The sequence below is a fragment of the Plectropomus leopardus genome, chromosome 5 (genome assembly GCF_026936395.1).
Source record: "Plectropomus leopardus strain MGB_pleo_1.0 chromosome 5, ASM2693639v1, whole genome shotgun sequence".
In the NCBI taxonomy this organism is placed as follows: Eukaryota; Metazoa; Chordata; class Actinopteri; order Perciformes; family Serranidae; genus Plectropomus; species Plectropomus leopardus.
Genome location: NC_142180.1, coordinates 18819794 through 18834204, shown reverse-complemented (window position 1 = coordinate 18834204; position 14411 = coordinate 18819794).

The window sequence follows — 14411 nt, the reverse complement described above, 5'->3', positions numbered from 1 at the left end:
AAGCATGCATCTTTCTCCATGAGCTTAAACTATTCTCTGGTGGGTCTATCCACCTCAGGAGTGATTAAGCATGCTTTGCTTCACCCAGCAGCTTCAAGTGTTAAAGGTGTGTAAAGTGTTATTAGCAGTAGCTCTCCCTGACCTCCCCAACACAGCTGCCTCTCCTTTAACCACTGAGGTCGCGGAGGGTCACAGCTTAGCTAACCATGTGACTGGAAGAGGTCGCAGGAGAGAGGTTAAAAGATCAAGTCCACTTCCAGGGAGGCCAAAGTTTAGGGGCACCAGGATGGTGAATTGGGTCACAAGGGTATGCCAGTAATAGTCAAGCTGTTTGTGTTGCTCAAACAAACAATGGATGCTGGCTTGTGCTTTGCTGTGCATGTGCTTTGTAAAGTAAATGAATAAATAAAACTCCTCCCTCTCTCTGCCCAAAAGAGCGGAGTCACAGTGTATTATGGATATGTTTAGGCCTGTGGATGTGTGTGTCCTGCTGAATAAAGCATAGTCGCGGAAATACGAGGCTCTTTTCTTCTGACTTCAAAGACAATCACTGGCACACACACGCGCAATCACACAAGGACTCTTGCAAGTGTGTCAATAATGCATACATGTATTTCATTCCCGTTTCTGCTTTGATCAACTTCTCAATCTCCTGTTTTTGTCTCTCAACTCTTTCCTTCCCTGTCACACATAGTCATGCGCACACACACAAACACATACACACCTGCACACATGAATGCAAATCCACAGACATATGCAGATATAAATGGGCACACATACAAAAGACAAACACACACACAGTCACTTTTACTTCCTGTCTTCACTCACTCAACCTGCCACATGGTTTGATTCCCTGATGTCTGCTGTTGAAATAATGATATCTTTCCTCCTCATTTATCCAGCCCTCACACACACTTTGCAAATATTCAAAAGCATTTGCAATGAGATGATGAATTTGAAGTTTGCATGTCTGATGAATTTTGATAAGATTCAAATATTATAGTTTGACACACCTGTGCAGTGCAGTATGCCGTGTACCAACGAGGCTCCAGGTTTTGATGCGAAAAGTAAGAAAGGAGGATGAACTCTGCATACCTTATTGGTTATTCGATCTACTCGGATGTAACATCATTTGTGTATCAACATGTGGTCCTTTCTAACGATAGTAACCTTAGATGCTCTGTCATCATTTGGGTTTGACTGGTCTGATAGATAAGCCAAATTGCTTTATGTTAGCAGTCAGAGGGGACACTTTTCTGTTTCCTATGGAAATGTGATGCAAGTCAGGTTTGGAGAGAGTTCTTAATTTTATTTGTCATCGTATTTTGAGTGCAGTTAATTGCACTTGCCTTGCATCCCAGGTGGTAGGCCTTGAGTGCCGAAGTCCAGGAGGATAGACTATTGATAACGGATGACTAATTCAGAAGGAAGAGGCAATTCACACTTAGCATTTTAAATAATTTGACCTATGGTATGAAGGTGATCAACATTAAGAAGTATCATCGGCTATAGCCTTTATTTTAGTTTACCTTAAAGAACCCTGGAAACGTATTTTCTTAATCTTCAGTGAGCAATGGGGTCCTACCTGAAAGGCAATGTCATGCATTTAATGCACCATCAGAGTTTTGATGTCATCTTGATGACAGATTTGGGGTCTTTTTAAGGGTTGACCTTGAATAGTTGGAAGATTCGGTGATTCAATCAGAGGAGCATGATTCGACTGCTGGTCTCACATTGGAATTGTGGTTATGAAGCAAAGGGTCATTTCATCTGGGTTATATGTGAGTGCTGTATGTCTGGTTTTACACTGGACATTAACATGTCTCGGCTGGGGCTCGGAGTCGAACAGGTCATCCTTTGATGACAAGTTTGGAAGTTTTACGCTCTTGCTCTTCCTGTCTGCATATGAAAGTGTCCTTTAGCAAAACACTGAACCCAGGCCAGTGCCTTGAATGGCAGCTTTGCCATGTGGGAATGGGTGAATGAGAGGCAAATTTGTTCAGCGGCAGAAGGGCATTGAATAAATGCAGTCCATTCACCATTTACATGAAATTGCTTGGTTTCTCCCAATAAATAGTGATATATAGCTCATTTTAGCATAAATGTATTAATCAGAGCCCTCACATAAGAATGTAGGACTAGCGGAGCGCTAAATATTTTTTTATGAATTTATGAACAATTCTCTGCCAAAATCAGCAGGGGGAGGCGTGTAGAAACAGCTGTTTGCAGCAAAGATCTCTCTCTCTCTCTCTCTCTCTCTCTCTCTCTCTCTCTCTCTCTCTCTCTCTCTCTCTCTCTCAGGGCCAATTGTTCTTTTTACAACCAGGAAATACAGGCAAAGAAACTGGACAAAGTGACGTGTTCTGTCTGTCTATCAATCTCCACCTCTGCATTTTTGCACTATACACAGTGCTACATACACATTCACCCCTTAAACACAACAAAAACAAACATTGTTGGATGGGACACATCCCATTAAATAAATTCTTCTGCCAGGTCAAGAAGACAAATTCTTTAATTTGGCATAGTACCTCCTTTGCATGGTGTGGAAACACTGTAAGCCAATGTCGCAAAGGAGAATATTGATCAATGACAAAAAAACAACGACAAAAGAAAAACCAAAACAAACAAACATCATTTCACATTCAGTCAACAATAGGCAAGATTAGGCCAGGGTCAGATTAGACTATGTAAAATCTCCTGTGCTTTTTGCATATATTGCCAGGCCATTTTCAGTCCAATGTGATCAAACCACAGCCAACATAGCTGTGTTTGACTGTGAAACTCTTATAAATAAAACATGAAAACAGTTTGTTTCGTCAAGACTTGAAACCATGTGTTCAGGGGCTTTAGGGAGACTGTCCTTTCAAGAAAAATGACTGCAAGGATTATTTGTTTAATTTACAATGGTGTCAAAGTTTGGGACCTTTGTTGACATCAGTACATGGTGACATTTATGCCATGTGGACTTGCACAGCCCTGTAGCAGTAACCATCAACAGGAAGTTATAAGGAATTCAACAATTGATACATTTCCTTGCCTAAAAAGTACTTAGGGATGTGTCTTTTCCATGTGAATACATAGTAACAACATTTTAGTCAGACAAGATAATGATATACACTTGTTTAGTTTTCAGTGGAAGGTACAGTGCAGGCACTATCTTACAAATGACTTATTACTGGTGCATCTCACACCTTATCAGCAGTTAACATTTATCTTGCTTTAGATAAAAGGAAAGCTCTCACTTTCGGAATCCCATGGGTTGGAAGTGATGGATTGATAATAATGAGGATAGTTTATGAAAAATGCATTGAGGTTAAGTATAGTGGGATCAGACACATCGGTTGTAACTGCCACCTTTCACTGAAGACAGAGCGGCACACACATGCTCACACACACTCTTCTCTCACCTCCTGGCTTCCAGCAGTCTCTGATGCTTTACTTCATCCCCCTCCTGTCCACCCACCCAAACACCCACTCGCTAATCTCCTCGCCTCATTGATGGCAATCATTCAGTGTGACTTCTGGCAGATAAAGTAGCCCTCGGATCTTCTCCCCCCTCGCTGCCTTCCTTCCCCATCCTGTCCTGCTGATTTCATCACTTCCCCACCATCTAGCCATTGGACACTTAGCAGACTACTCACAAAGGAGGGCCGCGTCCTTCATCCATGTCAGGATTAAACTGTTAACTAGGGTGTGACAAGTAGGAGAGCCAGTGTCTTTGAAATGCAAAGTGAACATAAATGGGAGGTAATAACCTTCTTTTTTTCCGTCTTCTCCATGTGAATGTTGGTCCGAATTTTGTAAAGGATTAAATTCATTGCTCGCTGTCTATCAACTCAATTCTGGAGACTGTTTGTTCTTAGACTTGATAGCCCTGAGGTCTGGTGTGACTTTGAAGTGGTTTTGTTCCAAAAAAATTCAGCAGCATTTCTTTAAGCCTCAAGAAATAATAAAATGGCCATAGCTGGAGAATGAAATTACTGGGCTGTTGCGTTCCCATTCATCATATTAAAGGAATGTAGTCATCCAGAAAAAAAAGAATGAATAAAGGAGCACAGGGGGATCGAGAGGAATAATCCCCTACCCCACTCAAGCTTGGGCCAGTTTTTCTCTTTAATTACATGTGAACCAGGTCACTTTTGACAGTGTGGTTAAAGAAAGGATGGCAGCGGTGATGTGAGGAAATGCCTCACTTCTGGTCACTTGCACAGACTCTAACCATACAAAATGTGTCTGGTATGTCTTGTCTGTGGTGACGAATTGGTGCAAATGGTCAGGGGTTAGAGGTTTTACAATACAAGCCAGCTTTGTGCTGTGAACCAGACTGGTGTAACAGAAAACAGGCCCTAAAATCTGAGGTGATAGATGAGGCAGGAGGTGTGAGCCACTTGGCCACCAGGACGTCCTGTGTGACTCATTTCAAAGGGACGATGGCCAAGCTGTTTTTGGATGGCCGGTTTTCCCAGAAGACCGAGTGCAGGTGTCCATTAGACACTCATTACATCTAAAGCGACCACATTTCAAGGGGTTAATCTGTAAACCATCAAAAGGCCCCATCCCAAAACAAGACCTGACTCTGAATAAAGCAATTATGAGGTGCACACATATAAACATGAATAATGAATGACTGCATGCTGAATAAATGCATTTCCAATCCTGGCATGTTAGCTGAAAGAGCGCCAGTTTTATGTGTTGAAAATCAAAATTTATGTTAATTTTCATCCCTTAGTATACAGCACTGCAAGCAAAATGGTTTGCATTTCAATGACAAATCCACACTGAGCCTCCACTCAGACATTTAAATCCAAAGTTGGCATTTCAATTGGAGAATTTTCAATTCAGGTTCCTTCATCTCCCCCACCCTGTTGGCATCTTACTCTCCATCTGATTGACACCCACTCTTATTGTCTGCGGTCTATTTAATGGGATGGATGTGCATTTTACTGACAACCACATAATGGGAGCGAGTGCTGTTTATTTTCAACATAATATGGCAGTTAAAAAAAATTCCAGTGCCAGCAGAAACCCCGGATCATATGTTTTGCTGGGATGCAGACCAGCCCGCATTATACAGGATGAAGAAACTGCTGCTGATGATGAGAGGGCACGAGTTAAATAGTGACTTGATCCAAAAGATGGTTACAATAAAAACATCTTAGAGAGAGATGAACCCCAGTGATAACATGTGTTGTAATGTCTAACTTTAACTAATGTGTAAAGGAAATATGGAGGAGAACCCATCAAGTATGTCATACACCGCTTTTTGAAAATGGCTCCATCAACGTGTTGTTAGTTTAGGCACGCTAACACGCACAGCATAATAAGCCAGGTCCACCCTTCCAATATCATTGCCAACTTCTTCTTGACTCCTGAGAGCACTTCTTTACATAATGTAATGAAGCCTCTTTTTTAATTCGATGCCAGCAAGTTACTTTTCGCATTTACATCAGTGCATTTACAATGGAAATTGTAATTTAATCATGCAATACATTATTTATTTGCATTTTTCTAGGGCGACATATTGTAGAGTCAATGGAAGGAGAAGAGGAGAGAGAATGAGAGACAGAAATGGAGTAAGGCTCATACGAATGAGTTCAAAAGGGACTGGGATGACGAAGAAATTGCTGATGTCTCCCATAAGGTTTTGGCATGAGTTCCACTCTCCTTGTTTGTAAGGGTAGCCACCGGCAACTCCACATTGTGGTTTTGCAAAAGATCGATGACATTGTAATCCAGTTAGACACAAACCGCAGTCTCATCAGACCTCTCTCTGACCTGAAACGTCTTTCAAACAATGCATTATCTCTGCCTATTTAATTATGTGAGGTTTGGTAGATGGGTTTTTGCTGTCTTACCTTGTACCAGTGTTGGGCTCATTTACTCTTTGTTATATTACCTTTCCGTTACACCCCACCACATTGGTAATAGCATCTTTTCTCTCTAAAAAAAACAAAAAAACTTGTGCATCTCTATGTGAATGTCAGAGTCCCACAATGTCTCACCAACAACCGACTTTATTGCGGGAGTCCGGAGTTTGCGTCCTGTGTGTATGTTTGTGTGTGTGTTTTGTACACCTTACCACGTGCCTCTTTTGCCTAAACTTAAGCATCTGTGACTTTGGTGCCTAATCTCAACCATCGTGACATTCTGTGCTGTTGTGTGAACATAGGGACCGCGCTTCATCATGCCACCACACATTTATTTGTTGACATCACTGTAGCAGCATCCCAGAGCGGCATAGGTTGACGCAGCAAGGATAAGTAAAATGTCATAGGTTGACGTGGAGGGTGACTGACCGACGGTCATCAAGTGACTTCGGAGTGAGAACATGTTGTAAGCACAGCTAAGGCTAGATATCTTGCAAATCACTTTTTACCAGGGGGCTCTGGGTTCTATCTGAAAGACAGAGTCAGTCGTGGAGATCCGCAACATGTTATCCACCACATGTCAAGCCACAAGCTTCAACAGTTTTTTGTCATTTGTAGCCTGCAGGTGTCTAAAATTAAGACCAAATTGTGATGGTTTACCAAGTGTAAAGCTGAAGCCATTCTCTGTGGCTGAGGAGGGCTCACTTTTTGGGGTCTGTTTCCTGGAGCTTCGTGTTGTTGTGCTGTTGGTCATTGTGGATGTTGAGGAGGTTTGAGGTTGTGCTTTCCACAGTAAAAGGAGTCTTAATACCACTAATGGGAGAACAATGGGTGTATTTCTAGTCGCTTATGGTGCACATATCTGCTTACCAAAGTTGCTTGCTGCTTTGGTAAGTAGAATTACAAGCATCAATCCACTGATGTGATTGTTGAACTTCAAATCAGTCAGTTTTTGGTTTTGGGTCAATTGTAATATTACTAATCACATTTTGTTAGTAATTTTTTCACACAACTTCTTATTGGAAAGTAATATTATTGCAATGACACATTATAGCCCAGCATTGCCTGTTTCAGATGGGAATATGCAGGAGTGCTGGATGGAGCAACTCCTTCCACTTCTTGGCCCTTGATGTTAAAACTTCAACTATTCCTGTATCTCAGATGTAATGTGATGTATACTAATTCTTTGTCAATGTCTTTTCAGTAACAGTTTCAGTAACATTACAAGGACATTTTTCTGCATGGGACAGGAAAACTGTGTGTCATCTTGCTTTAATGGTCCAAAGTCTATCTATAGAAGGTTGCTCAGTATATTTGCAGTTTCAGGAGAACACATGGTTTGGCATATTCTGTTCAGTCATGAATCTTGCTGAAACGATGCTGTATATAAGCTATACTGTATCATAGCTGACAACGAGCAAAAAAAATCTGTTAACTTGACAGCAGCAAACCACATTGTAAAAACCTGTGACGTCTTTATGTTTTAAGGCTTGTTCCTGCTGTTTGGACGTTTTTCTGGCAGTTCAAGATCAGTCCTGTGCAGATGTAACGTCAGTGCCAACAATATATACATCTCACAGCATGCACGTGTGCAGCTGAAAAAAAACTTGTCTCCGCCTGGTAGTCAAACTGACAAACAAATCTCAGCAATCAAAGCTTTCTTCGGGGCACAGAGGTAACATGTCCTCCTTCCTGCTCAGCAACAGCTCCCCTATCTCCTTTCTCACTCATTATCTACCTATTTGAACGGACTCTCATCCATCAAGGACCCAACAATTAAACCGGTGAATTTAATTTGTCATTCACCCCCTTCATTTTATTGCCAACAAGGTGGAGGACGAAAATATGTCTAATTCTGACAACAAGAGGATAATTGTAACTAATTTGCCACTGGCCACAGGCAAAGGCTGCTTCAGATTTTTTTTTAAGTTGTCAGATTTGGCAGAGTAGACACCTCTTCAGGGAATAGTGATTTCATCAAACATGTGCCTCATGAAAGGGCTTATCTGGCCTTTAAACAACAACTGACAAGCCATCTTAACAGATGAGAGTTTGGGCAGTTTGATAAGTATTGATTGATGCTAAAAGGCAGAGTGGGGATTTTCTAAGTTGCAGATTGGTCATTTGTGGCTGTTGGAGCACTCCATGAATGAACTGCATTTTCTGTATCAAAGCCAAAGGGACAACAAAAAGGCTGTTGTGACTTAATTGCATTGGACAGTGGTTGATATTTCGGTTTCATTTATTGATTTATTTTTACTTATTTCACCATTAAATAAAGTCTCAGCCCACCTTGCCTTTTCTGTCATAGTTTTCATGTAATTGTCATCTGAGCAATCTTAAAGCAATCTTTACAAACTGATGGCAAAGTATCAAGCCTTTTCTGTCTGCATGTTCTCCCTGTGCCCAGTAAAGGCCCAGATACACCAAACCGCCGTCAAAGAACAAGTGGCAATCAAGATCTTCCACTGTGTGGCCAGTGTCCATGCAAAGAGTTGCACATGAACAGCCCGCAAAAAATAGAGTCAAGACTTAACTACCACATACGCTCTGAGCCTGTGTGATAAAATAAAAACATGCTATACCAGCAGGTGGCAGTAGCAGTTATTTGTCATTCAAAAAGATTAACCAGAATAAAGAGAGGACTGATTCAAGATGCTAGTAAGCCAGTTAGCACATTAACAACACAAGCCGATGCTGAAAGAACCCATCATTTTTTTCCCACATAAGCAAACAATAACACAAACAATTATAACCTGTTTCTGCTTAACCCTCGTAATGTCTTCCCGATTGCGATACACCTTTTGTCCTCTGGGGTCATTCTGAACCTGCCCTGTTTTGACTGTTATTTAAAGCATATTGTATAAATTGTCAATCAATTTTGTGTTACACCTTTAGTCTTATTTCAGTCCAAGCCATTACCACACATTTTTCCCTCGTTTTGGGATTTAGGGCCAATAGACCTTTTTTTCATAAGTATAAAAATATATATTTTGATTTCATTTGGGGGTCAGATTTGGGGGATTTTACTTCCAACTCAGAAGCTAATTTAATATGCTGAATAAACCAAAAAAAAAAAAAAAAAAGGCAACAAGGGCTTATTGGTGCAAACGGCGCTCACAGACAGCGCAACATTGACCAATGGCCAACCATCAGCTTGAGCCCTTAAATTTATTCCTGCAGTCCAACAACTCGTAGCTCAAGTGCTTTTAAAAGTCCTTCCATGAGGAAATGTTGATATGATCATGCAAAGTATTGGTGTACTCTCTAATTGCAAGTAGCATGAACTTCATGTAGGAATGGATATTTCCCATTTCATGAAGAAGAAACAAAGCATATCTGCCACTGACAGCAGTACACTATGTGTCTTTAAAGGAGGAGCTCCGACTCATTCCATTTGGACATTTATTTTTACATACCCCCTTTCATATTTGTTTAGCAGGGATAAACCTAGATCACAGCATTGTTTACCTAAAACAACAAAGGTACAAAGGTGCGTAAAAACACATATTACAAAATGTCAGACACAATTTACCTTTACAGCCCCTCTCTCCCTCATAAAATTACACCCGGGCTTGTGCGCAAGGCACAAATTCAATCAAGGAAACGAGCATAGGGTGGAAGGGAGGACTATTCTGAGGCTACAAAAATTTAATTTGTTTTTCCTCATTCCAAGGATGGGAGCCAAAGTGCCACTCCCGCACCCACACCCATCCCTGCAAGCACCTTTCAATTTGCCAGATTAGCACTCCTATTGTACCTCTGGCATGTTCCAGAGACACGCAGCAGCACAGCAACCCCTCTCCAAAACACCAACGCAGCCCCCGCTCCTCACCTTCTTTGCTCCGACCACTCCCCGTCTCCCCAATCTTATTAAGCTAATTAATTCTTTCCCCCTCCACCAATTCCATTCCATCTCATTTAGTCACTTCTGCTATCCCAGACCCCTTCTTTAATCACGTTTAAGGTAAACTTATTGCACTTCTACCAGAACCCTTGCTCTTGGGCATCGTGTAAGCGGTTAGCAACAGAGATGAGCCTGCCATTATGAGTGTGTTCGTTCAAACTGTCTCTCCTGAAAAAGGAAAAAAAAGTGCCTCTATGAGACAAAAAATATTCTGTTTCCATGGCAATATGGTCTTAGTCAAGCTTCAAGTAGCATACCATATGAGTGTTTTAGATTTTACTTTTTCTCAAGCAAGGGAGCCAGCAGACTGGCTGAACATATTCTGATGTAAGATCTTTTCCGCTTTTATTTTTTTTAAATTAATTTATAGTAACTTTGAGCATGTATGCTTTTCCATTTGAATACCCTCCTGCAAGTGTTATTAAGAGTGAAAGTTCTGATATGAAATATATTTGTCCCAAAATGAGACTAAAGTACAATAAAGAATGACAAAAAATAAATAAAAATAATTGTAAATGAAAAGGGTATGACTGTGACTGATCCTTTCTTTAATTCAATTACAAAACATTTAGAGTGCAAATCCGTATGACATTAACTATCAACATAAGGTAAAGGGCTTATTTCATACTGTATACTGTTTTAGAAAAGAAACAATCCAGTGTCACCTATCACATGTTAATATCTGTATAATTGCAAGAAATGCAGCAATATGTCTGTCATGAGCTGGGTGTGGAGACGGTATATAAAATGGCCTTGGGCTGAAAATATCTGTGTGTATTTTATACAAGCCAGATCGTTCCTTCACATCTGCTTTGCTGTTGGAAACTTTGTAATATTTCCATCACAAACCAAAAGAAACACACACACCTTGATTTAAGCTTACACTGACATGTCTATCGATCACACCACATACCACGGATCGCTAGGTGAAATGTAAAATAAACAGGTGCGGTCTACCTTTAATCTTCTCAGTCTTGGTGTTTACACCAACACATAAACACACAGCGAAGAGAAAGCAACACTCCCTTTCCCCGCTGCACGTGTCTCGTTGCAGGAGAGGATGTGACCTTTCTCTTTCAGGAAGGAACACTTATATCTGATGAGAGACATTTTATGACAGCCTTAGTCAAGGGAATCCAGGTTGCCCTCCTTTAGAATAACAATCACGACAGTGGGATTATTTAGGTGTGGTGTGTTTTACGCTGGCTTGACAAACAGATAGATTCATGTCAATGCTCTCTATAGAAATTATATATGTTAGATGAGGCAGGCGTAGTGGACATTTACATTTAGTAAATTTAATTGGCACTTTTATCTGAATATTAATAATCCCAGTTCTTAAAGACCCTCTCCCTCCTGTATTATTAGCTGTAACTTTACTCTAACTGCAGCCACAGTCCATATCATCTTTGTCTGGATCTTATCTTCAGGAATTTTTTTCAATTGTGCCTCACCATGACCTGGAAACTATGTGTTGTTATGTGGACTGAATAACTTTTTTCACTTTGATTGCATTGATATTGTCACCGAGGTGCATATTCATCAGACTTTGAGAACTTGCAAGATTCAATTTTGGAATGAATACACCGAACCCTGTACTCTATGTGCAGACATTTACTGCTGAAATGCAACTCAAATTGCAAATTGAGGGATTTCACATCTCTGTAATTTCACTTGAAACATTGCTCTGTTTTGGGACAGCTGAGCCAGCTCCATTTGCGGATGCAGTTGAAACCTTTGAGTTGATGTTATTTTACCTTACAACATTGTTATGTTTCAGGAAGAGAGGTGATGGGTTAACCTTATTGCAACAAAGAGGTAACAAAAACTGGACACACAACTCATAGTAAAATGGCTGAGATTTGCAAGGCAAAGCTGTTTGTTAAGTGTGTTTAAATTTCAAATGAGACACAGGGGTCATGTATCTTTTACTCAAACATACTTCCTGGGTCACATTTTTGCCATCTCATCAGTTCACTCACCCTCCAACGCAGCCCCTAGTGTTGTTTAAATGCAGAGCTGTTTTTGGTATGGTCAAATAGCTTCATAAACCCCCCCCCCCCCACACACACACACACATCTTTCTGACGCTGGATTGGAGGGGACTATGTCCAACATTCACACAGACTTCTCTTTGTGATTGTGTTAAGTTTAAACCACCCAGGGTTTGGACTTCTCTCTCCAGCCATCTTTTTCTTATTCTTTACTACTTTTGTCACTTCTCATGGGAACAACTAAGTGCAAAACTGAGAGTGTCTTCCAGGACAGACTGTCTGAAAAATTTGTGGCACTATCTCCATTTTTAAAACAATATCACTTCTCCCCATTCTTTTTAATAAATATTTTTACACTCCCTATTTAAGTACAGCGACTTTAAACACTTTATGGCTGACAAGGTCAGACGTTATATGGCATAGTTCTTAGTGGGTCTAAGTCTTCTGCTGCCTACTGTGAGCCAATCTTCCCCCTCACACAGCTTCTGCCCTTTCTGTCTTCATCCTCCAAGATGCCCCACCCACCCTTCAGCTTCACCCCACCAGACCTCTACGAGATGAATTGAACCAATATTGGCCTCATAATGAGGGACTTAGTGAAGTGAATGAGTTTATCATACTGGCAGTGGCACTTATCACAAACCTATTACATTTTCATTTTGACATTTTCATTTCTGCAATTGTGATTCTTTATATGCAACTCTGATTGCACCCCCCGCTGTACACAGCTGCTTTGCCTCTCCGGCGCTTTCTACCATTTTCCATACATATTACAGTTGAAGTTGAGTGGATCTGATGGAGTGGTTGACCACTTCAAATCTTTGGTCCAAACTTTCAATTCTGTCTGAACTAACAGAAAATTTAAAGAGTAACCTAAAACCCCAAGGAAATGTTATCTTTTCTGTAGTCCAGTGGATTAATATTTTACCTGGCATCACTGATTTGCAGGTGGATGCCAGGATCCTGCGACATCACTGTTAGGTGTGGTAACAGGATACAGGTGCAACAGAGTACACTTCTCTTCTCCAAGAAAATTGCTCCCTTGTTGGTACATTTTTAAGGCAATGTTAGAAACTGAAACACCCTGGTAACGATGAAGGTGAAACTAAGTGGTTAACACCTTCATGAGAATGGTGGATAACTGTTAGATGCCAATAACCTTACTGGGTGAATTAAAGCCTGACCCTGGTTTGGAAAGTCAGTGTTAAAAATGAAGACCCTTTCACGGGTAGTTACAAGCTGTCCAAATGTTGTCCCAAACATTACCTAACATATTTCCCTTCCTCAAGGTCACATGTCTCATTAGTTTGTCTGTTTTAAGCACTCAACACCTCCTCACCCAGCTAAACCAATAGAGCACCTGAGAAACAAAGGCACACCCTAGCCACACATCCCTGACCAGCCATTGATCCTTGATTTTAAAGTCCGGATCCTGCCTTTTCTTTCAGCAACCTACAGGGCAGAACCCCCTTGAAGGATTAAAATAAGGCAGAGAGTGACACAGACAGAAACAAGGAGGAGACGGAAGGAAGGATGAGCCCTTGGTAATGGGTGCTGGAGCGGCAGCTGACAGAAGCCACATTGTCAATAGGGTGTGAAATTCCTGCTTGGATGGGACCTCCGTCTGGTAAATAGCTGAAGGGACAGACAGGGGGAGGAAACGCGTCAGCCTGTCTGCCCACACTCGTCCCATGAGCCTTCCCATCATGCCCAGAGAGAGAGAGAGGAGGGTTTATCTGTGGTCGCCGATGCCCAACTGATCTCCCCACTGACCTCTGTTGGCAACCAGCGGGTAGGCTGCCATAAAGGCCAACAAAACACCAGGCAAACAGGCCTTGTCGTAGCGGTGTGTGGCCTGAGCCGCTACAGAAATAGCTATCATAAAATAACACCACCCGTTGGGACCCAAGGCAACAAATGAAGAAAATGCATCACATAAATGAACCCAGGAGCTTGTGGAATTCTAACACACTTATTGCCTCAGCATATCACTGTAATTTCTAAGTTGATGTAATGTGAGGAAACACATCCTTTGATGAAAAAAGGAAGGGGATAATAGACTCAGCTGTCAACTGAAATGCACAGCTGTCACCGCAATATGGCTTCAAAGCAGCCTGAATACTTTACATATTGCCACCATAATACAAAGAAATGAATCTGTAAGCCTTTTGACAAGAGAGACCAACAGAGCAGGAATCTGTCTTTCGGAGACGTGAACGAGGCAGATTGATACAAAAGTTAACAAGGAGAAGTACAAACTGGAAACTTTCACTAGGTTAAGAAGTGACCCGTTTCCATCTTATTAGCAAGGACCTCAACCTTTATTGGACTGGGGTCGCGGCGCTCTACATCGCCTCACCTCAAACTCTGTGACACATTTCTCCAATAACAGCCCATTAATTAGTTGAGCGCATTACACTGTTCAGAGGTGGGACAGTTCTTTGCCTGGAGCTGGCCACCTTGTCTCAGGCGGATAGACACATGCAAATCTGTTTGTTTCATCAAGTGTGAATTCAATTTGCGAGGTTCTTTTTAATCTAGAGCACCTTTGCCCCCAGCACATAGGAGGAGACCACAGAGCTCCCGTTTTGCAAAAGTTTGGATTAAAAAGAGTGAAAGGAAGGGCAAAGAGGAGAAGAG